Source organism: Balaenoptera ricei, chromosome 15 (genome assembly GCF_028023285.1).
Source record: "Balaenoptera ricei isolate mBalRic1 chromosome 15, mBalRic1.hap2, whole genome shotgun sequence".
Lineage (NCBI taxonomy): Eukaryota > Metazoa > Chordata > Mammalia > Artiodactyla > Balaenopteridae > Balaenoptera > Balaenoptera ricei.
Genome location: NC_082653.1, coordinates 21,110,709 through 21,135,781, shown reverse-complemented (window position 1 = coordinate 21,135,781; position 25,073 = coordinate 21,110,709). Strand labels below are relative to the sequence as shown.

At 48.0% G+C, this 25,073-nt stretch overlaps 1 protein-coding gene and 1 long non-coding RNA gene across 5 annotated transcripts in view; both read left to right on the top strand.

The window, feature by feature from the left end:
* PPP1R16B (protein phosphatase 1 regulatory subunit 16B) overlaps nucleotides 1-25,073 on the top strand; it is a 101,680-nt gene that overhangs the window by 43,528 nt on the left and 33,079 nt on the right. The window lies entirely within an intron of this gene.
* On the top strand, nucleotides 13,525-24,934 carry LOC132349185 (uncharacterized). Its single transcript, XR_009497629.1, has 3 exons — nucleotides 13,525-13,641; nucleotides 16,986-17,101; nucleotides 24,741-24,934. It is a non-coding gene; the product is annotated as an uncharacterized LOC132349185 (long non-coding RNA).

The following is a 25,073-nucleotide window of genomic DNA, read 5'->3' as shown; positions in this document are numbered from 1 at the left end:
CTTCATCCCATGATTGTGCCAACAAATAGAGCTGGTCTCACTGCCCATCCTGTCTACCATATTTGATGGAGGAATCTGTGTCCAGAGCAGAGGGGAAGACTAAGAAAGGATAGATATGGAACCCACTAAGTCCAGGAGAGGGAAATGGAACTTTTGTCATTTACACGGGAAAAGCCAAATGAAACCTAAATCTTGATGGAGGAGTGAGGGTTCCCAGTCCCTCAAGAGAAACCCTAGGATACAGGCTTTTGGACTTAATGACTCTTTCGGGTCCCTGGGCACCATGAAGATAGTAATGGCAGTCCTCTGGGTGAGTCATCATCAAGAACTATGCTGTACTGGTTGGTTGCCTATTATTGTATAACAAATCCTGAAACAAACCACCTAGTGACTTAAAACAGCTTCTTATTTTTCAATGATTCTTTGGATTGACTGGGCAGTTCTTCCACCAGTCTTGGCTGGGTTCACTCATGAGGCTGCAGTTAGCTGCCAAGTAAACCAGTGTTTGGGCTTAGCTGGGATGGCTGGGCTTCTCTCTCCATGTGGTCCTTCATCCTGGACTTCATCTAGCATGGTGGTGTCAGGGTTTCAAGAAGGCAAGCTCTGATACACAAGCATTTATCAAGCCTTTGCCTGCATCGTGTTTGCTGATGTCTCATTGGCCAAAGTAAGTCACATGGCCAAATGCAGAGTCACTGTGGGAGGAGTCTATACAGCGTGTGGGTACTAAAAGGCATGATTCAGTGGGGGCCATTATTGTTACAATCTATACACATTCTAGACTTTGCTTTGCCCTAGACTGGAATTCTAGCAACACAATGTGATTACCCTGGACATGGATCAAACACTGTGATTGGCTATTGATTTCCCTGGAAATGTCTGGGATGTATTGGGTGGACCAAACACTGTTACCAGAGTCCTCTATCTGGGAACCCTGGGTCCTGGGTTGAGTATGCCAAGTATGTGATTGACATTGACTCTAAAACCATGTGGCAGTCAGAATTCAGTGCTGGGGAACAGTGCTTATGCTTATTTAATCTTATTGCTTATTAGCTGCATAGCCATGACTGATTTATGTGATTTCATAATATTATGTTGAATCCCCAGTAATTGGGATTAAAGTTTGGATCAATGTTGAAACAGAAACAGGAACAGAAAAATAATCATCAACCAGATGGAACAAATTATTAGTTCACAAATACAGTGTGCTCAGTAGATAAAATCTTTCAAAATGTGGATGGCACAGGGGAACTGAATCAAATGGGGGGCCTTGGTGGAAAAGTTGGGAAGCTTTGCAGAGAGGTAGGTAGACTTTGGAGCTTTTGAAGCTTAAGAACAAGGAGTCAGACAAAACTAAGTTTTAATCTCTATTTTGTGACCTTGGGTGAGTTACTTAATCTCTTTGTGCTCAAATTCCACATCTGTAAAGTGGAGAGAATGATGACTGTGGTGATGGGGCTGTGAAGATTAAAGGCCGGACAGTGAACATAGTCAATGTTGCTGTTACTATCATCTACCACTAGCTTCATTCACAGTGGACCAGAGGCAAGGTTAATATCTCTTCCTTTTTCTTTCTAATCTTTCTTCTGCTCACCCTTACTGCCATAATTACTCTCATTTTCTCTAACTCTGTTTACTCAGAGCCAGCCTCTTATCAGTGATTTACATGAGAATATTCTGATTGTAGTCATTTACACTTTAGTGTAAAAGAGTTTAAAAAAATTTTTTACAGCAATTTTCATTGTAAGCCAGTGGAAAGTGAAAGGCTTTGGCCACCCCACATAATGTAACACTTAAAAACTGCCTGCATGAGGGAGCCCTTTCAGAGTCCCTAAAACGAAAGGACCTGCCCCCTGAAGAACTTCTGTCAGACCGTTGACTGAAACCATAGGACTCAAGGTGCCCAGGATTTCCTGGTTTCCGTGTGTCATCTCTTAATTCGTTTTGCTTGGCTTGAGCCATTTAAATGTTTAAAACCCATCTATAATTACAAAGCTCTTTGGAGGGGCCTTAATTGGCTTCTATACATTGCTTTCCCTAACGCTTAGGAGTTAACATGATCTGTTCCCTTGTCATTAAAACAAAACAAGACGAAAACCTGTAGATTATGTCACAAAAGTTCTCCCGAGTTATTTGGCATCTAACGTTTTGTCAAGGAGGCACGGTGGCCAATCTTCATCTGAATGGGCTCGGTTTCTACACAGTCATTTCTTCCAGCTCATGACTCTCTTCTCCATTTGCTGCCCACGGATGCTGAAAATAACTTGTTTTCTGGCAAGCTTGGGATGAGATTCCTTATGATTTAATCAGATCCATAATGAAGCTCTCCCAGCTTTTAGGAGAGAGCATCCTGAACTGCAGGGATGGTTAGGGGCAGGGCCCTGGTGACGGGGAGGAGCCTCTTGCCTCAGCATCCCACCTGGAACCAGCAGAGCTGCTCCAAGGCTATGCCAACCAACCCGCCAGGTTCCTCCTGTGTGGTGGAGACTCCTGGCTCTGCCTGGCAATGTTCCATGCCTTTGTACCATGTGGGCTCTGCTTTCCCACTCCCTGTCACCCAGACCAAAGGCCTCTAAGATAATAGGCAGGAAACATTCCATCTCTAAACATCAGCTGCTTGGTCCAGGAAGAGACAGTTTCCTGCAGAGATAAGTATATATAGACTAGGACAGATTTGTCCCAACAAAAGCCAAGATTCCCTTGATTGTTCCAAGCTTGTGTTAAGTTAGAAAAATATAACTCTAGATAATATGAGGGTGAGAGAGAAGCTGGGGAGTGGCAAAGTAACTGTGGGATGAGTGACCATGTGAGTGAGTGACAGAGAGTTGAATAATGAAGGAGCAGCCAAGGGAATGGGGAAGTAGCGGGAGAGAAGGGGAGTAACTGAGTGATGAGGGAGTAGCTGGAGGATGTAAGTAGATAATGAAGGTGAAGTACAAAGTGGGAGTTACTGCAGTGGGACAATAGAAGAGTCCCAGACCTGGAGTGGGAGCAAGTACTATTGGTAGTTCCATTTTACAGATGGATAAACTGAGGCTTAAAAAGCTCTAGTAACTTGCCCGGGTAAGAGGCAGAGCCAGGACTGTCTGACATCAGCACCTGCACTCTAAGCCTTATCCTGCAATCATGGATCACACCCCTGTGGAGCGTTTATCCCTCTTCAAGAGGCTAGTCCTCCCATTTCACCATTTAACAGCACTTAGCAAGGTCTGGGCCAGGAATGAGGCCTCAGGGAGAGCGCCCTGCTTGAGGAAGGAAACTGAGAAACAAAACAAGTGCCCATGGCCCCTACCTGCGGGTGGAGGCAGCTGCCTAGCAGGCATGTTCCAAACTCATTCCTAACAAGGTCTGTCAGATCAAGGCACAGTTAAGAACCAGTCTTGGGACTTCCCTGGTGGCACAGCGGTTGAGAGTCCTCCTGCCAATGCAGGGGACACAGGTTCGATCTCTGGTCCGGGAGGATCCCACATGCCGCGGAGCAACTGGGTCCGTCTGCCACAACTGCTGAGCCTGTGCTCTAGAACCTGCGCGCGACAACTGCTGAAGCCCGTGTGCCCTAGAGTCCTCATGCCGCGACTGCTGAGCCCGTGTGCTGCAGGTGCTGAAGCCCGCGCGCCTAGAGCCCGTGCTGCACAACAGGAGAGGCCCCCGCAATGAGAGGCCCCTGCACCGCAATGGGGAGTGGCCCCCGCTTGCCGCAACTGGAGGGAGGCCACGCGCAGCAATGAAGACCCAACTCAGCCATAGATAAATAAATAAATAAATTAGTTAATTAATTAATTAAAAAAAAAAAAAAAAGAACCAGTCTTTCCCAGGGCGCACCCACCACTGGCAATCAGACCTCATTTGCACTGAGACATTTATAGTCCCTGGTGAATTTCCATCATCTGTATAGGATGAGACATAGGAAGAGAAAGCTCCTGGGCGTGGAAAGTTTGTCCTTCTCTCTTCTGTCCTTTCTAGCACACCTTGAGACAGACACCTTGTCAAGGGTCATACCTAGCTGATGTTTTCAAAAGCATTTTGTGACACCAGGTGCCTGGAAAAGATTATATGGCAATAATTCCAGGCCTCAGAAAAAAACTTTAATTCAAAATCTACATTTGGGTCCTAAAGAGCCTGTTCTTATTTCATGAAAGAATGCAATCATGTCATGTATGACGTGGTGTCCTGTTGCTGTCTCCGAGATAGGCCACTCACTCTGGGAAACTCTTCGTTGGTAAAACTGTTTTTCACTAAAAAAAGCTTAAGGTTAAGCTCTCATTAATGGAAGGGGTTGGATTTTATACAGATAGATCGGTAGGTAAGTTTGGGGACACGTCAAATATTACCATCTTTGTCTCTGTAGCTGAAAATATATTCATAAAGCCCACATAACTCTGTAGATTTCTTCAAACTCCGTTTCTGGCCTTGGTGTGTTCTGACTAATGGCACTCAGTGACTCATCATGGCATTGACCTGGGTGTCTCCCAGGGCATAGTGGATGGGGGTCTCAAATCCCCCAAGTCATTTGAGCCCAGTCTGCTGGTGGCCATGGCTTGGGGACTCTGTCTTGTCAGCTCAGGATGCCATAGCACAATACCATAGACTGGATGGCTTAAACACCAGAAGTTTATTTTCTCAAAGTTCTAGAGGCTTGGAAGTCCAAGATCAAGGCGCCGGCATGGTTGGTTTCTGATGAGAATCCTCCTCCTGGCTTGCAGACGGCTGCCTTCTCACTGTGTCCTCACATGGCAGGGAGAAGAAGAGAGCAAGCTCTCTGGTGTGTCTTCTTGGAAGGGCACTAATCTCATCATGACATGACCTCATCTAAACCTAATCATCTCCCAAGGGCACCACCTCCAAACACCATCACGTTGGGGCTTGGGGCTTCAACGTATGACTTTGATGGGGGGACACAGTTCAGTCCATAGCAGCACTTTCAAGTCGTCAGGCCAGAGGGCTGACTTCTTTGGTGCTGCCAAGGATTCCTGCAATGCTGGAGAAGCTGGGAGGGATTTCCCAAGGCGGGGACACAGGAGTCACCCAAGGCTGGGCGGTGGGTATTCCAGAGGGCTGGCCATGTTGGAAGAAAGCTCACTGCTGATGGGGAGAGCTCTGGGGTCCCTAGATCCTGGCAGACTCAGGATGTACCATTTTGAGGGGAGAATCCCAGTCAGAGGGAAAAACTTAAACCCAATGTCTTGGGCAAATGAATGGGCCTGGTGGCTGACACCCTCTTTGGGTCATGAGATTTTGAGGAGGGGGATATGATTCAGGTCCACAAGACCATGGAGAGGGCAATGGGCTTGTTCATCAAATCTCTGAACTTACCCAGAGGGGTGTCTGGCTCTCATTGGTCCCCTGGGGCTTAGAGACTGCCGTGGCTCTGGGTCATGAAGTAGAGACTGTTTCTGGACTCTCCAAGAAGCCGAGGACTAGAGCCTGCTAGCCATGGGGGCCCCCTGGAAGGCACACCACCAAGGGGTCTCCGTGGATGTGAGTTGCCCCTCTTGGCCTTCCCCACCGCAGCACAGAATACAAAAGGTGTGGAAAAGGAGAAGTTCCCTGACTTCCTGGTCCTGAGACAACCCTGGTCTGACCACAGAGCAACGATGTGCCTCTTATTTCCCCTCTGGTCTGTAGAGCATGACCTTGGCTGGTTTCCTTCTGCCTCAGCCCAAAGGTCCCTGTTGATAGGTTCAACTCCCTGCATGACTGTGGGCTCCTGCAGAGCAGGCCCCACTGCTCCAGGTGAAGGTGAGGGCGTGGGCTTCTCACGCTTCCATTTCTGTCTCCCTGCCCACCCCCTAGCCCTGGCCCCCTCCCCATGCCCCCTTTGACTCTGATGATGGAAAGAACCAGACGCTTTCCACGTTCTGTCGTGTTCTGTCTCCTCGATACATTATGTGCGTGACTCTGGGCAAGTTGCCTTTCCTGTCTACACCTCAGTTTTTGCATCTAGACAGTGGCTATAATAATAATAATAATAATAAAGTTTCTCTCAGTGAAATTGTGAGAGTTAAATCCAGCTGTTCTTCCATAAAGAACCAGTAATTCTACTCTCAGGTATTTACCCAAGATAATTGAAAACATATGTCCACACTAATACTTGTGCATGAACGTTCATAGCCACAGTATTTATAATAGCCCCAAAGTGGAAATAAGCCAAATGTCCATCAACTGATGAGTGGATAAACAAAATGTGGCCTATGCACACAATGGAATATTCTGCCGTAAAAAGAAATGATACATGCTATCACGTGGATGAACCTTGAAAACATGCTAAGTGAAAGAAGCCAGACACAAAAGGCCATATATTGTATGATTCTACTTGTAGGAAGTGCCCAGAAGAAGCAAGTCTATAGTGACAGAAAGCAGATTAGTGGTTACCTGGGGCTTGGGGTGGCAGTGGGGAATGGGGAGTGGCTGTAATGGGTATGGGGTTTCGTTTTGGGGTGATAAAATGTTCTAAGATTGATTGTGGTGATGGTTGTACAACCCTGTAGATACAGGGGGAAAAATCATTGAATTGTACCTTCTAAATAGGTGGATTGTATGGCTGTGAATTATACCTCAAGAAAGCTATTTAAATATGAAAAGTTGGGGTGAAAAAAGAAACTTACCAGCACTCGCTCTGTGCCAGAAACTTAAAGTGCTTCATAACTATTCACCCATTGAATCCTCATAACGATCTAGGAGAGGTATCGTCACCCCGTTTCCACAGTTGTGGAAACAGCAGCACAGAGAGGTAAAGTAACTTGCTCAACGTCACACAGCTAGGTAGTGGCACATCTGGGGACTGAACGCAGGCATTCTGATGTGTGCCCTCATTGCCACACCAAGCTGCCCCCCTCTTGCAGCAATCCCAGGTCAGACTGTGTATGACAGAGGGGTTCACAGGCCCTCCTCAGCCCGGAAAGACCTCCAGGTTCCCACACACCTCTCACAAGGGACCTTCTGGGTGGGCTGTGGCCTGGGAGCAGTGCAGGGGGGCTATCAGCTCGCACTCATTTTGCCGTTGCTGTTGTGCTTTCTCGGTGGGAAGACATGCAGATTGTACTGCTGGTTTTGTGGGGAGGGGGGGAGGCAGCACCTGAGCAGAGCGATGCCCGTTATTCATCTCCAGTTTCCCTCTCCCGCTCTCCCAGACTTCGCTGTCAGCTCTCACTTTTGTTCTCACCCCTCCCACCTGCAGCCTCTTAGAATCTCCCCAACTGGCCAAGAAGAGCCAGCCTGTACCCTCAGCTCGCAACCCCCCTCAGGCCAAACAGCCACCATTGCCCCCGGGTCAGATGGTTGCCCTCTACTGAAAATTCCAGCTTAGCCAGGTTCCTTTGACTTATGAAGCCCTCCAAGTCCCCTTGGAGCCTGACTCCTTGTCACTGTCTCCTTTGGACACGCCCACGCCCATGAGGCCCACCCTCGTTGCATCCCCGCTGGTCAGGGCCCTGAGCCTTAGGGTATGTCCACAGGCTCCCGCAGCGTGACTGTGTTGAGTGCTGACCCCAGAGGCTCGCCACACCGACTCAATTCAGAGTCACATCAGACTCCAAGGCTTGGTGAAGCCCCCGCAGCCTGGTTGGCCACCGAGGATGCACTGTGAGATATTCCCATGAGCCAAGAGGCAGGACAGCACATGGAGGGAGGATTTGCTATTCAGCCAGGCCTGGGGTCCAATCCTGATTTTGCCGTGGCCTCAGGCAAGTCACTCCATCTCTCTGAGCCTCAGTTTCACCATCTGTAAAATGGGGACACTAACAGGAAGCTGCGAGGTTTGAGGAAGGAAATGTATGTCGTGTGTGGGCACACTTCCTGGCATACAGCAATCCCTGATAAACAGAATTTTTTATTACTATTAGGATGTCCCCAGCATTTATCTGGGCCATGGTTGATGGCTTCTGTTGAAGGCCTTGTGTAGCTCTGCCCCTCAGCCTGGACCTTCCAGCTGGTAATTTTTAGCCCCCAAGATGCCACTTTTGGACTTTGTTTCAGGCTGGTTTGTTCTCTTCTCATTGGTGAACTCAGTGGGTTCTGCTGGGCCCTGTCCATGAGCTGGGCTCGAAGCCACAGAGGCCTTGACCCTGAACTGTCTATGACACATGGCCATGTCCCCCCAAACCTTACCCCGCCCCCCCACCAGCTGTGACTTTAAACTCACCCTGAGGGCTTCCCTGGTGGCGCAGTGGTTAAGAATCTGCCTGCCAACGCAGGGGACAGGGGTTCGAGCCCTGCTCTGGGAAGATCCCACATGCCGTGGAGCAACTAAGCCCGCGAGCCACAACTACTGAGCCCGAGTGCCACAACTACTGAAGCCCGCGCGCCTGGAGCCCATGCTCCACAACAAGAGAAGCCACCGCAATGAGAAGCCCACGCACCGCAACAAAGAGTAGCCCCCACTCGCCGCATCTAGAGAAAAGCCCACGCGCAGCAACGAAGATCCAAGGCAGCCAAAAATAAAAATAAATTAAACAAACAAACAAACAAAAACAGCTCACCCTGAACCTCTGAGCCCAGCCTTTTGGGGAGAACCGGGGGATCGGCCTCTCCGGAGAGGAAAGCAGTGCCCACTGGGGTGGGCTGGGCAGTTGGAGAGTCAGACCTCGGTCAGTGACCTGAACCCGGGTACCAGGGTGGGGAGGGTGTGGCGCCTAGATGTGTCTGCAGAGAGCCAGGCTCTGAGATGCAGGTAGGAAGTGGGCGTTTCCGAGTGATTCTGAGGGACTAACAGTCTCTGACCCACTTTGGGAGCTCCTGGCACGCAGAAATCGATTTACAGACTGGCACATTCCACTTAATTAGCCTGGCCTCCTTCTGGCTGGGAAAGCACCATTTAATGGGCTGGGTTGGCCTGAAATCATGCTGGTGGCCTCAGCCCCAGTCCCTCGGGGCTCTCTGTCTCTCAGGCTCTGTCCCCTTAGCCAGGCTGGAATTCAGGACGGCCCGAGTTTCCGATTTGGAGCGTGAGACAAATTCTACCCTTGTATGACCCCAGAGAAACACCTACTTGAACCCGGCAAGTGTGAGACGGCCGTGGGTCCTGGGGTGTGAGGGGACCGGGGGAAGAAGTAGGAGCTTCGCCCCAGCACACCCTGTCTCCCCAGGCCCCACAGCCTGCTCCCTGCCCTGGGACACAGATCTCTGACCTCTGACAGACACCTACCCCACGCCCTGCACGCTGCTGCATCCTTTGCAGTACCACCTGTGTACCAAAGCCCTTTGACTTCGCAGATGAGGAGACTGAGACTCATCAGAGAGGGTGTCCGTTGCCCAGAATTCACACAGCCAGAAGTCAGGGCCTGTGTTCTTCCCTCCAAGGCTCCTGGCTTCTAGTGCAATCCCAACCTGCCCCTGCAGAGCCTGTCTGTATTTTGAGAGCAGCACTCGTGTTTCAGAAGCTTGTGAAGGCTTGATTCCTGCTTCTGGTTTTGGAGGGAGGGTGATCACTCAGGCTGTGGGCCCCTGGGGAAGAGAGGAAGTTTCAGATCCTGGGTGTGCGGTCGTCTGTCGGCCGAGTGCGTGTGCAGTGGGAAGGGAGGGGCCCGCGGGTTCTAGTACTTACTTGCTAGGTGAACTTCAGCAGTGAACTTGATTCCTCTGAGCCTCTCTCCCTCCTCTGTAAAACGGAGTAAGAGCAGCACATATCTCAGGCTTCTGGTGACGATTAACCAAAGTGACATACCCAGCGCCTTGCGCTTAGTAAGTGTCCCCAAAACAGGCAGTGGCTCACCAGTGCTCTTATGCTGAGCTTCTGGGGACCTGGCACAAAGCTGAGCCGCCTGCTTTCCCCTCACCCCACGGACGTCTGAGGTGCAGGCCAAGGCTCATCTTTTCCCCACAGGGAGGGCACAGCTGGGCATGCAGGGGGCGGCCTGGCATGGAGGGTGGGCCTCCCCGACCCAGAGCCCAGCTCTGCCTGGTTATGTCAGGAGTCGGGGCACAAGTTGTGGAGTTATAGCTCCCCACAGTCTGGAAACTACTGTTTTTCTTTTTTAAAAAATTGAAGTAAAATTCATACAACATAAAATTAACCATTTTTATTTTTAAATTTTTGGGGAGCCATGCCACGTGGCATGTGGGATCTTAGTTCCGAGACCAGGGATCGAACGCAGGCCCCCTGCAGTGGAAGCGTGGAGTCTTAACCACTGGACCACCAGGGAAGCCCCTAAAATGAACCATTTTAAAGTGTACAAGTCACTGGCATCTAGTGCAGTCACAATGTTGTGCTACCTAGTTCCAGAACATTTTCATCACCTCAAAACCCCATACCCGTTAGTAGTTACTCCTCTGCGCCCCCCTCCCCCCAGCCCCTGGCAAACACCAATCTGCGTTCTGTCTCTATGGATTTGCCTATACTGGACATTTCGTGTAAATGGAGTCATATGATACGTGAGCTTTTGTGTCTGACTTTATTCACTTAGCATAACCTTTTCAGGGTTCGTCCATGTTGCAGTGTGTGTCAGCACTTCATTCCATTTTATCTTTGGATAGTAGTCCATTGAATGGATATGCCATATTTTGTTTATCTGTTCATCACTTGATGGAGAAAGTGCTGTTTTTAAAAGGGACTTGAGGAGAGAGCAAGGCTGGGCCCAGACACACACACACGCACACACACACACAAGCATGCACACACACAGGCTGCAGCCCACCCTAAGGCTGATGGTCAAAGTGCACTGTGGTCACAGCTCCTCTGGCCTCGTCAGCGCATTAATGCTCAAACATTCAACCTGGTGCTGATGGGGATGACAGAGGAAGTGATTCCGGGGGGTGGGGATGGTTAAAGATCCACCAGGCACAGAGGACCAGCTTCCTGTGTGGTCCAGCCTGAGAGTCACCGAAGTGCATGGGTCAGATGTGGGGCTCTGGACCGAGACGTTCTGGGCTCAAATCCTGTCTCCTCTGCTTTCTGGGTGACCTTGGGCAAATCACTCAACCTCTTGTGCCTCAGTTTTTCCTTTGGTTAAATGGAAATAATAATACCTACTTAAAAGGGTTGTACTGAGAACTAAATGAAGCCTGGCTTTAGCACATGTCCACCACAGAGGAAGACTCCAATACATGTCAGCTCTCAGCTGTCATCATTCTTCGATTATATCGGGAGACGTTAAGCCCTAAAGTCTCAGGCTTGTGGCGGTACTGAGCCCCTGACTGGGCTGGGTCCCTGCCATGCACCCTCATGGCATGGTTCCCTCTATTTGAGTGGTTGTCTGGTTACCATGCATCCTGGTGGCCCTCAGCAAGGCAAGGGCTGGGTCTGGTTTGGCTCAGCCCAGTATGTACATCTGGCAAGTGCCTGTGACCAGGCACTTCTGCCCCTGATCTCAGGAGTCCAAGGTCCCACCCCAGTGGGTGGATCCCATGTCTTGTTATTCTGAAATAATTTTAAATTCACATGCAGACTGAAAAAATAACAGAGATCCCTTCTACCCTTCACCCAGTTTACCCCAATGGTAACTACATCTTACAAAACTATAATAGCACAAGCAGGAAATTGACATTGATACAATTAGTCAACCTGACTCAGTTTTTGCCAGTTTTCATACCCTCATTGATGTGTGTGTGTGTGTGTGTGTGTGTGCGCGCGCGCGTGTGTGTATTTAGCTCTCTGCAATCTCTTAAAATCACCGATGTAGACTTGCGTGACCGCTACACACACAGTCAAGGTATAGAATTTTAAAATATTGATGACACGTTGAAATGATAATATTTTGGAGTGAGTGGGTTAAATAAAATATATTATCAAAATTTCACTTGTTTCTTTTTTAACGTTGCTACCAGAAAATTTAAAATTACATATGTGACCCACATCTTGTATTTCTACTGGACAGTGGTGGTCTAGAACATTACCATCACTCCAGAAAATTCTCTCATGCCCCTTCCCAGCTGGTTCTCTACCTCCTCCCAGGCAAGTACTGTTCTGATTTTTTTTTAACCACTACAGGTTAGTTGTAGTTTTGGTTTTGGTTTGGGGTTTTTTGAAGTGAAATCCACATAACATAAAATGAACCATTTTAAGGTCAACAATTCAGTGGCATTTAGTACATTGACCGTGCTTTGCAGCCACTTCTATCTAGTTCCAAACCCTTTTCATCCCCCCAAAAGGAAACTCCGTGCCCATGAAGCAGTCACCACTCATTCTCCCCTCCTTCTAGCCCCTGGCGACCGCAGATCTGCGTTCTGTCTCTATGGGCTTACCTCTTCTGGAAACTTCATCTAAGTAGAGTCATGCCATATGTAACCTTTCGAGTCTGGCATCTTTCACTTAGCACCCTGTTTTCAGGGTTCATCCACATTGTAGCATGTGTCAGTACTTCACTCCTTTCTGTGACCTAATGTATGTCCACACTGGGGTTGTTTCTACCTTTTGGCTATTTTTTGGGCTACTGCGAATAGTGCTGCTATGAACATGAGTGTACATATATTTGTCTGAGTTCTTGGGGTTTATATTATTTGGGGTATATACCTAGGAGTGGAATAGCTAGGTCACATGGTAATTCTATGTTTAACTTTTTGGGGAACCGCCAGACTGTTTTCCACAGCAGCTGCACCATTTTATGTTCCTACCAGCACTGTATGAGGGTTCCAATTCCTCCACATCCTTGTCAACACTTATTACTGTCTGCTTTTTGATTATAGCCACCCTAGTGGGTGTGAAGTATACGGTTAGTTTTGCTTGTTCTAGAACATCATGCAGACGGAATCACAGCCTGGACTCTTGGGTATGAGGCTTCTTGCTCTCAGCCTATATATGAGGAGACGTGAGGTGTGCGGTTTAAGTGCCTGAAAATTCCTGTCATGACCCATGGAGTACATTAAAGGGGAAGATAAGGTTCTTTAAGGCCAAGGAGGCAATGCACTCCCCTACTGTGAAATTCCCTGCTATGAAGGAACAGGTAAGGTTGCTCTGGTAAAGAAAAAAGGACTGTGACGTGTTTAGTAAGGTCAGTTAGGGAAGTTCTCTCCAAGGAGACGACCTTTAGGAGACCTGAAGGATGAGAAGGAGCCAGCCATGTGGAAAGATCGAGGTTGAGCCAGAGGAGAGCATTCTAGGCAGAAATCATAGCATAAGCAAGGGCCCTGGGGCAGGGAACGCCTCCAGTGGTTCAGTGCGAGGTTGGGAAGGGTGTGAAACCAGTGGGAAGGCATCAGGGAGGTTGCTGCTGGCTGCTGGGCCATGGTGCAGTGGCCATGACCTTGTGTTAGCTGCAAGTGGGTCCCGGGGACACGAAAGGCCACGCACTGTGCCAGCCTTCTTACTGCCTTCCCAGCTCCAAGGAGCAGCTCCTCCACAGTGACTCTTGTCCAGGGTCCAAAGCAGGCTTGAAGCCTGGGTCTCACTGACCCACATGTACCCTCATCCTCCCAGGCCCCTGGGGGCCGGTGGAGGTTGGGCAGGGCGCAGTGCATGGCTCCGCCTGCTGCCCTCCTCTCACTGGATAACTTGGCACTAAAGCTCCGAGCCCAGATCCCTGCCCTGGCCAGCCTCCTGGAGCTTCAAGAACAAAGTGTATTGCACTCAGAGTCCTGGCGCTGGGACATGAGGGCACCTGAGCCCCAAATGCAAGAGGAAAGCTGACCCCAGCCCCGAGTTACGTAACGACATCTTTGGAATTTGGCTGCTTTTGAAATGAGATGGGAAAACTACACCCAAACAAGCAGGTATGGGAATTAAATAGGAGAGAAACTCCCCCAGGGTCACCTGTTGGTCAGTCTGCATTCTGAGCATTGACTTATTCATTCAGCAGACGGCTTGGCACCTACTTTGTGGCAGGTCTCATGGTGGGAGTCTAGAGCAGATGTCCAATAAATGTTTGTGGAAAGGAGGAGGTGGAGGTTAGAATTCGAGGAAGGAAGGAAGGGAGAGAGGGAGGGAGGGAGGGCAGACAGAAGGAAGGGAGGAAAGATAGATGGACAGAAATGCCCCAGGAGCCCGTAGTCCTGGGACTAAATATTTACAACCTGCTCAGTGCTGGTCGATAGAAAAACAAATGTGAGCCACATACTTAATTTCAAATGTTCTAGTAGCACCTTCAAGTAGAAAAGAAACCGGTGAAATTAATTTGTATACTTTCTTTAACTCAATCTATTCTTTCAACATATAATCAGTACAAAAAAATTATTGAGATATTTTCCCCATCTTTTTTTGGTACTAAATCTTCCAAGTCCAGTGCGTGTGTTACACTCGCAGCACAAATATTTCAGTCCGGGTTGTGCACATCTCGAGTGTTCCATGGGTCCCCGTGAAGGGTGACGGGCGCTCCGGTTGAGGTGCACACAGCCTGCTGAGGGCACTTAATTCAGGGTCAAGGAGGTGGTGCATTCAGTCACATATTCATCGGCTCATTTAATGTTTGCCTCGTGATTGTTGAGCGTCTCCTGCACTGGCGTGAGGGCCTGGGTGGGGATCTGGCTGGTGGGAAGAAGGGAAGAATATGCCAGACTGAGAGCAGGGCAGATTGCCGGCTTGAGGAGAGCAGAGCTGGTGTCTGCCTTGTTCACTGCTGTGTGCTCACACCTGGCACAGAGTTGGGACCCAGTGAATATTTGGGGGGGGGGAGAGGGGGAAGAGAAGTTGGGTGTTTCTAGAGCACAGAAGACACAGAAAGGAATGAGGGGAGAGGAGATGGGGCGTCAGGATCACTGCGAGCATGTGTTAAACCATTGATTGTCAGGCCTTCCCCCACAACTCCTGATTCAGTATTTCTGAGGTAGAGCCACAGGATTTATGCTTCTAGCAAATTCCCAGGTGCTGCTGTTCCTGCTGGGACTGCACCATGAGAATCACTGGGCTGGCTTCTGACAGTGTGGAGGCAGTGGGGAGCCATGAGAGGTTTCTGAGCAGGAGAGAAGCACATTCAGGTCTGTGAGTTAGGGAACTGTATGTGGCCGCTGTCTCCTCCCCCACCTCTCTCCAGCCAGGTGCCTGGTACCCTCAGCTCAGGAAGGTGCCTCGAGACCTGGTCCCATCCTCACGCAGTGGGGAAGATGGGGTTGTGCCCCTAGGACAGGAAGGAGACCCAGGTGATGACTGACGTGTTTTCAGCACTGTGGGCGGAAATAAAAACCCTTAGTCAGCTGTAGGGTTTAGTGAAGAATTTCCCTGGTTAACAGAAATTTGACTGACTCCGAGGGGAGAGGGCTCAGGTTCTAGGGCATCTAGGAGGCCTGGGCTGGTAGCTGAGTGTTTCCCACTCAGGGTCTCTCCCGAAGTTGTCTTCAACATGTAACCCAGGTTCCCATCATCTGAGGGCTTGTCTGTGGCTTGAAGCTCTGATTCCACGATGGCTCCAACATGGCTGTTGGCAGGAGGCCTCAGTTCCTCATGATGAGGTCTTTCCAAGGCTGCTTACGTGTCTTCACAACATGGCAGCTTCTTCTCTAGAGTGAGTGGTCCAAGGAGCAAGATGGGACCTGCAATGTCTTCTGTGACCCAGCCTCACAGGTCACACGCCATCCTATGATGACCCATGTCAGTCAGTCCTGTTCAGTGTGGGAAGCAACTGCACAAGCGTGTGAAATCTTAGGAGGAAGGGGTGCATCTTGGAGACTGAATGCCACACCCAGGATGCCCTTTGGCTCTACCTTGTGGTCAGCTCACAAGATCTCCAAAGATGTCCACCACCTGGAGCCACCATTCAGTGCCTTGGAGCTTGAAGGCTGGGCTCCACATTCCTGTGGGATAACTGCTGGGATGGGGAGAGCCAACCAGCTAAATATTACTACTACTACTATTGTTATTTATATCAGTACTCTATAATCTACTTCTCAGATAACCTTATGAGGTTATAATTCCTCTTTTACAAGTGAGGGAACTGAGGCTCAGATAGAGGCAGTGACATGCCTGAGGTCAGATCACTGGGAAAAGGGGTCTGAATTCTTAGCCACTCCACCTGTGTTTTCATGCCAGGCGCAATGCTTAGGTAGATTGCCTGTCCCTCAGCAGTACATTTTGGTGGCTTCTCTCCAGGGGTAGGAGTGATTGTAGCAAAGGACAGACTAGCCCTTTTATCTGTCTGGCTCAGAGCCTGGTGCTGGGTGTGATGGCAGAACAGGAATGCTCCAGGCTGCAGATCCCCAGCTCTTGAGACCTAGGGTCAGGTTTAGTTGTAAGACATGAAATCATCATGGCAGAGCAAGCCCAGAGTTCAAGTGTGGGGCTACTGGAGTCTCTTACTAGATGAGTGGCTCGGGCAAGGTAATTAAACTCACTGTGCCTCAGTATCCCTGTTTGTAAAATAGCATCAATCAGAGCGGCTGCCTCCCTCCTGCCCAGGGCAGTGGTAGGGCTTCAGTGAGCTAATTCCTGCACGGTGCTAGGCATACAGTAAGGGCTCAGTAATGTGAGCTCCTGCCATCACCGACTTGTTAGACACTGATGTATCTGCTCTCTGTTCTCCCATCTGGCTGAGTCCCGGGGGCAGGAGGGTTGAAGGTAGTCCCTTTTTATCTATTGCTGGGAGCTCCAGCAAATGATCCCCACGTCCCAGGGGAGGACATTCCCAGCAAACGACTCCCAAGTCCCAAACTTAACTACCTCCAGCAGCTGCCCTGGTCCTTCCCCAACCAGACCTTGCTAAAAAAATTATGGGTTCCAGAAGTGGGTTCCAGAAGCTCTGGAAAACCTGCAAACTTGTTCCCCTCCTAGCCCAGCCAGCTCTTCTCTGATAAGAGAGTGGATTTTTCCATTTCCTGCAGCAGAAATGCTCCTGTTTCCCCCCTGCCCATCCAGCTGCCCTGATTTCTGCTCCTGAGCAGGCAGAAGATGGGTATCTCAACATCACAGGAGATGGTGCAGCAGGAGGGGAGAGTACAGAGGACCAGGGACCCGGGGGCAGGTGGGCCTGGTGGAAGGCAGCATACCCTATTGAGGACAGACATCTCTGTTCTGATGTGACAAGGGAGAGAGTCTGTATCAGAAATGACAAAACAGAACACCAGCAAATAAAACCCCCAGCCAGCAAACAGGAAGCAGGGTCCGGATAAAAATACCATCTTTTTTGCAGCTGCAGCCTCCACTCTGCAGGTTTCAGAAGGTCACGCTCTTGACAGGAAACGCGACTGCTTTTGGAGGGCAGAGGCGACTGAGTTGGGGCTGGGAGGTGAGACGGTGGGGAGAAAGGTGAGTGACAGCTGGCTCTTGGGGGCTTGTGCCCCCTTCATTCCTTGGCAGGTGAAGATGTTGAGCCTGAGCTGCTCACGCGCCTCCTGGCTACGATCCCACGGTCCGCCTTGGACATTCATTGATTTCTTCCTCTCCTACCGGAGACTTTTATTGTGAGAATTAAGTGACTGTGGTTTTCAACATGCTTTGTTAGCGGAAAAGCGCTGCGCCAGAGATCAGCAAACTTCTTTTGCAAAGGGCCAGATAAGAAATATTGTAGGTTCTGTGGGTGGTACAGTCTGTTACCACAGAGAAAGCAGCCATAGGCAATATATAGAGTATGTGTTTCAATTACATTTCACTTATGGACCCTGATATTTGACTGTCATGTAATTTTCATGAGTCAAAAAATATTCTTCTTTGATTTTTTTTTCCCCCAACTATTAAAAAACACAGAAAGCATTCCTAACATGCAAACTGTTCAAAGTGGCAAGATTTGGCCATTGGACCATAGTTTGTGAACCTCTTTGCAATACCAACAAAGGGGTTATTATTATTGTTGGCTGCTGTTTAACTTCCTACCCAACGCGGGAATCCCAGCTTCAGCATTTCCTTCATGGGGTCAGCCAGCTTGAGACCTCATTTCTGCCCTAGAAACTCTTAGCAAAAATATAGTGCTTACCATTTGGCTACCATTCTGTGTATGGTTTTAGTTTTATAGTGAAATTAGAAAATCCTGATTATAAAGGTAGTCCATACATGGTTTTAAATGTTTGGAAAATTCTGGCAACCATAAAATAAAAGTCACTGATAGCCACAGTTAATATCTTAATTTTTTTCCCAATGAGAAGTGTGTGTCTGTGTGGACATGATGCATTTTTCCTTTCCAATCGAGATTGCATTGAATGTATAGTTTTGGGTTTTTGTCTTTCCATTCTATGTTATATATCAAGCATTTTCCTATGTCATTAAAAATTCTTTAAGATACCAGCTGCAGAATATTCCATTATATGGATGTTCCATATTTTACCTAAGCAGTCTCAAATGTTTAAACATTTGGGTTGCTTCCAATATTTCTCAATTATAAGCAGTGTATATAAACAACTACTGTGAACATCCTTGTCAATAAGTCTTCCCCTTCCGCCCCCTACCTGATCTTTTCTTTAGGGTGTCAAAATTGTGGTTTTGACTTATGTACTGATAATTTGTGTTGCACTGAATTTTGCTTTACTGATTATGATTTCATAAGTTTTCCTAACTGCTAACAACTTCGCTTTCCCCACCTCATCAATAGCCCCGGGCAACCACTGATCTGCTTTCTGTTTATGATTTTATTTTGAAGTATTTTTTAAAAATCAACCTAAAGTTAATTACCTCCTCTTCTTGCCCTGAATTCTATTCTGTATCACAGTGATGTCGCCACCCCCTCATTCCTTGTGTTTGCATTTGCCTGTTTTATATTTGAGCATCCTTTTATTTTCAGTCTGTTATTTTGTTGGGATGTATCTCTGGTTAGCAGCACATAGTTGAATTTTTTTCTTTTAGGCAACCAAATCTCTACTGCTTTATAGAGGAGGATAAATGATTTTGTTTATTGTTACAATGTTTGTGTTTTGGTCATCTAGTTTCATGCTTTGTAGCATTTGTGTTTCTGTTGTTTCTTTCATTTTGTGACTTTCAGGAATACTATATTTGCTTTTATCTTTTCCATTGATCTGGAAGATATAAATCTTGATTTTAATTTCTCTGGTGGTTACCTTTAAAATGTTCAAAGATCTTGTTTAATTTCCTCGGTGAAACAGGCGGAAGGAAGCCCAGATTGGGATTTGTCCCTGTCCTGTATAACTCTGTGTTGAGGGAGAGAAGCAAGACACGGCATCTTTAGGAAGAAATTGGGAACTGGGCAGACAGGCATGGGAAGTGGGGGGCTTTGGGACAGCAGAGGGGGATCAGGGAAACCAGACGGAAGGTTCAAAGTGGGCAGATGGGAGCTAAAGGAATTTCCCCCTTCATAGGAAACTTGTTTTCTCTGCCTAAATATTGATAGGAATGGATTTTATTCTTGGTTATATTTGGGTGAGGATCTTTTGTCACTAGTTATGCCAGAGCCACCAGTTGTGCCTGGAATCACCCAGACCAGAAATGAGTTTCAACACTTATTAGCTAAGTGAGCTTGAGCAAATCATAGTTTTCTTTTGAATCAGTTGGTAATAGCACCTAAGTCATAGGGTTGTTGTGGGGATTAACTGGGATGAGACATGTAACGTCTCAGCATAGTGCCTCGCACGTGGAAAATATTCAACAAACGCTAGATATTGTTATGATGGCTGTGAAGGCATTTTAGTGTTTCTGTGTATGCAGCGCCTACCTGCAGGCCTGGGAATATTTTTTATCTATTGCTTCCCTGGAGATACGATAGAATTGGGCTATTTAAAAAAATTAAGGAGCGAGAAGCAGAAAGAGCAATGAGGTGAGAGAGATGGAGTTGGAGAAGCAACAGGAATTCAAGAAGAGGAGTGCAGGGCGTTTGGGGAGAGGGGAATTGGGATAAAAGCTAATACCTTGGAGAGTTCCTGGGCGGCCAGGCTCTGCAGGGTGGAGGGGAGATGGGGTTCCTGGGTCTGCAGGGAAGCTGCAGGAGGAGCTGCTGGGAGAATTCTGGAAGCAGAATTAATGAAGAACAGGGACCTGGCACAGCTGGGGTCTGATGTGTTCATGAATGCAATGGGGAAGTTCAGGGTCGTGCTTCTGGACCAGCAGTATCCTTGCCTTGAGTCCCTGAGATAAATTACTATGGGGGTGGGAGGGCAGGGAGCCCACAAGATACCTATGGGGTGAGAGAGCTGACAGAAGGGGAGGAAGGGAGAGGGACAGAGGGCAGTGTACACAGGCACAGTCTGGAGCTTCGATGGAGGAACCTTGCAGACCCATGTCTTCTTCACATTAGATGAGTTAAATGTGGTTCTCCATCCCTTGGAGGAAATCTAGTACATAAATGTCTGCTCCTACATTATGAAGAGATTCCTTTCCCACCCTCACGTTTCAGAAAGACTATGCATTTTTCAAGAGGATTAACTGTAGCTTATCCCTGGTTTCTTTTTGTTTGCTTAGTTATTTACTTATTCTTCACTTTTTAGAGCAGTTGTAGTTTCACAGCAAAATTGAGGGAAGGTACAGAGGTTTCCCATACACTCCCTGGCCCCATACATGCATAGCCCACCCCCATTATCAACAACACCCATCACAGTGGTACATTCGTTACCATTGATGAGCCTACAAGGACACATCACAATCATCCAAAGACCATAGTTTACATTAGGGTTCACTCTTACGTTGTATGTTCTATGGATTTGGACAAATATATAATGACATGTATCCATCATAAAGGTATCATACAGAGTATTTTCAGTGCCTCCCAAATCCTCTGTGCTCTGCCTCTTCATCCCTCCTCCCTCCCCAACTCCTGGCAACCACAGATCCTTTTACTGTCTCCATAGTTTTGCTTTTTCCAGAATGTCATATAGTTAGAATCATACAGTATGTAGCTTTTCACTTTCACTTAGTAATAGGCATTTAAACTTGATTGCTTATTTATTTTTAGCACTGAATAATATTCCATTGTCTGGATGTACCACAGTTTATCTGTTTACTTACTGAAGGACATCTTGGTTACTTCCCAGTTTTGGTGATTATAAATAAAGCCGCCATAAATATCTGTATGTGGGTTTTTGTGTGGACATAGTTTTCACCTCCTTTGGGTAAATACCAAGGAGTGTGATTGTTGGATTGTATGGTAAGAGTATGTTTAGTTTTGTAAGAAGCCATCGAAAGTGGCTACACTATTTTGCATTCCCACCAGCAATGGATGAGAGTTGTCTATATTGATGTGGGTCTATTTCTGGGCTCTCTATACTATTCCACTGATCTATTTATCTATTATTTCACCAATATCACACTGCCTTGATTACTATAGCTTTATACTAAGTCTTAAAGTCAGGTATGTCAGTCCTTCAACTTTATTTTTCTCCTTCAATATTGTGTTGACTATCCTGGATCTTTTGCCTCTCCATATAAACTTTAGAATCAGTTTGTCAGTATTCATAAAATAACTCGTTTTTGATTGGGATTGCATTGAATCTATAGATCCAGTTGGGAAAAACTGACATCTTGGCAATATTGAGTCTTCCTATCCATGAAAATGGAATACCTCTCCTTTTATTTAATTTTTAAAATTTCATCCATCAGAGTTTTGTAGTTTTCTTCATATAGAGCTTGTACATATTTTGTTAAATTTCCCTGGTATCTTCAGTTTTATCTTCTTACAGAAGAAAAACAATTTTTCTTGTTCATTCTCTCAACAAATATTTGTTGAGCTCTTACTCTAGGTGCTGGATACCCCAGATAAGAAGACGGACAAGATTTGCCCACATAGAGTTTATATTCTAAAGGGTCTGAAATCATTTTTCTGGCACACACCTAATACTAGCTATAAGTTACATATGTCCAGAGACATCTGGGTAGCTGATACGAGTCTCTGTCAAAAACTCCTGCCCAGCTCAGCCATGTGCCCTGGGCATGGAGCCTCTAGAAAAGCGAAGATTATAGCTTCATGTCTGGTGCACCCTTGGCCATCTTGTCCTCACAGTCATGTGGACATCAGAGATGCTAAGAGAGAAGCTGGCCTCTTTGTATTATATAAGCCAAGGGATGAAGATTCTCTCTGAGATGGAAAAGTCTGTGGCCCAGCCCAGCCTGGGAGCCTTGTTGTCCAGAGGACAAAGCATAAAATATCCCAAGGGAGGATGCTCTGGCCAGTTCTGAGGACTGAGTAGAAGCCAGGCAGGCTCTCCTGACCCCTGAAATCATCACATATTGACCGGGAGCCTATGTCACAGTAGCTAGAAAGTTTGTGGTTCCTACTCCTCTACCCCTCCAGAGCTGATAGTCTAGTAAAGACACAGACAAATCCATACACAACTACATTATGCTGTTAAGTGTTCTTGTGGAGGGAACAGAAAGCACATGAGAAGGGTACCTGGCCCAGCCTGGGGAGGCTTCATGTAGGAAGTGACACTTAAGCTGAAACCTGGTTAAGAATTAGCCAAGTGAAGTGAAGGCAGAAAAAAAACAGACAGAGGGAATAGCACACAAGAAGGCTTACAAATGCAAGAGAGAGGGTGGTGCATGGGTGGTCCTGAAAGGGTCCACGGTGGTGAGGACGGATGATGCCAGGAGAGGTGAACAGAGGCCAGATCATATACAGCCCAAGTGGCCAGTGGCCTCCTCCTTCCTTCCCTTCCATTAAGCAAAGATTGAATACCTACTGTGTACTGGCTACCATCCTCGGCCCTGTGGGTACAGTGATGAATGCGACAGGTGCTGTTCTGACCTCACAGATCTCCCAGGCTGGCAGGGGAATGAGCTTACAGCAGGATGCTCAAGGTCAGCTTGGAGCCCCTTGCTTTCCTTTTAAAACTGAGGTATCATTCACATACTACAAAATTCCCTCTTAAAAGTGTGCAATTTGTGGTCTTTACTACATTCACAAAGTTGTACAATAATCACCACTAACTAATTCCAGAAAAATTTCATCAAAAGGATACCCTGTATTCATGAGCAGTCATTCCTCATTCCCTGCTCCCTTCAGCCCCTGACAACCACTAATCTACTTTCTATCTTTATGGATTTGCCTATTCTGAACATTTCCTATAAATGGAATCACACAATATGTGGTCTTTCATTACTGGCCTCTTTCAGTGAGCATGATGTTTCAAAGGTACATCCAGGGTGTAGCACATATCAGCATTTCATTCCTTTTTATGGCTACATAATATTCCACTGTGTGACTATGCCACATTTCATTTATCCATTCCTCCATTGACGGATATTTGGCTTGTTTCCACTTTGGGGCTATTGTAAATAATGCTACTATAAAATCTGTGTACAAGTTTCTGTGTGGACATACGTGTTCATTCCTCTTGGGTCTATACCTAGTAGTGGAATCACTGGGTCATATGGTAACTCCATGTTTACATTCTGAGGAACCACCAGACTGTTCTCCACAGCAGCTGCACCATTTTACATTCCCACCAGCAATGCATGAGAGTTCCGATGTCCCCACATCCTTGCCAACACTTGTTATTGTCTGACCCCTCTTCTCGAATGGGCCCTGGAGGGGGGCTGCCTCAGGGAGAGCAAGGCCTGGCTCCTGGGGCCTGGGCCTGGGGCTGTGACTTTGAGCCCACCCTCCACCATGGCTGAGTCATCGCCCGGGATCCGGGGGTGAACTTCCTGCCTGTGGGATGGGCTGCACCAGTCCCTGCAGAAACCATTAGACTTGACTCCACCCCGAGCCCAAGGCGGCTGGGCTTCCCTAGAAGCAGCTATTTCTGGCTCTTTCTGCTCCAGGGATGAGCAGTGGTGGGTAGAAAGGTTGAAGCTGCTCGGTGGAATGATTTGGGAGGTGCAGTGCACTGAGGACCCGAGACAACCTTGACTTGGGAGGGGAGGAAAGAGGCTGAGAGTGCTGGCCCTTCTGGCATGGTTAAAGCAGTAGGCTGGGCCCCTTGCAGCCCTGACAGCACCCTGAGGAGGGGCAGAGGGGGAGGGAGGGCCAGAGGAGCTGGTTTGACCAGGCCCCAGGTGCTGGACCCCATGAGACTGAGCAAAGCAGACCTGGGATGTGAGGAAGGGGAGGAAACAGGGCCAGCGGGGGGCACGATTTTCCATGGAGGAGGTGCAGCCTAGTGGGTGGGGTGCAGCAGCCGGAGGCCGGCCATGAGGATGCTTGGCATCAGGGATGGGGTGGGGTCTGCCTAGAATGGAGAGGCAGCAGGAAGACAAACAGAGGAAGTGGTGCAGCTCAGGCTCGAGTCAGCCCCCGAGTTGCCACTCATTTGTCACGGGACCTCAGGCTAAGTGTTAACCTCCTGCCCCAGTGTCCTGTCTGCAAACTGCTCTAACAAGAAGGTTCTGGGATGACTGTTAGCGATCATTGTCTTTATTATCATGTACTGAACACTGAACTATTGGCAGTGGTCTTGACCTTTCGTCTAGCTTTTTGTCAATGGCTTTCTTCACGCTAATGTCTGCATCCATCTTACACATCTCTTTGCTGCCCACCTTCCCTTCCCCGGGTCCTTGTTTGGCGCAATTTTAGCAAAGTGGTTAAGTGTTCAGCCTTTGGAGGTGGCCAGATCCGGGTTAAAATCCCAGCTCTGCCATTCCCAGACACGTGCCCTGGTGCAAGTCATTTCACATGTTCAAGCCTGAGCCTCAGTTTTCCCATTTGTAAATTGGGGTGATGATACCAGGCAGTTAATTTATAATAGCAGGTCATTAGTCCTCATAACTGGCTTAGGAAGACTAATGGATTTGATAGACAAAGTGCCTGGTGTACAGTCAGTGTTGGATTGTAGAAAGAACACCAAAGGTGCAGGACAGAGGGAGTGAGGACAGGGATCCTGGGTGGGAGGGTCATGATGGTGCCTGGGGCCTGGCCTAGAGGTGGGCTGATGGACTCCTACGGTCAGCTGCCATGTCTGGCTGTATTGCCACTGGAGGCTTGGGGAGGGGTATTCGCTGCTTCATTTCTATGCAAAATCCATGCCTGTTGCTTTTCAGTCCTCAAGTCACACTCTTTGTGTTGTGTCTGCAGGACTATGCACGTGTCCCCAGGGGGAGACCATGTCCCACCATCCCAAGGCCCCCCTGAACAAGCAGCTTTGTGGACCCCCAGAGCATTGCGCACTCCCTCCATTCCTTCCTGCCTTTGTTCATTCACACAGTAGATTTTTTTAAATAAAAATTGTATATATTTGGGCTTCCCTGGTGGCACAGTGGTTGGGAATCCGCCTGCCAATGCAGGGGACACGGGTTCGAGCCCTGGTCCGGAAAGATCCCACATGCCGTGGAGCAACTAATCCCGTGCGCCACAACTACTGGGCCTGCGCTCTAGAGCCCGCGAGCCACAACTACTGAAGCCCATGTG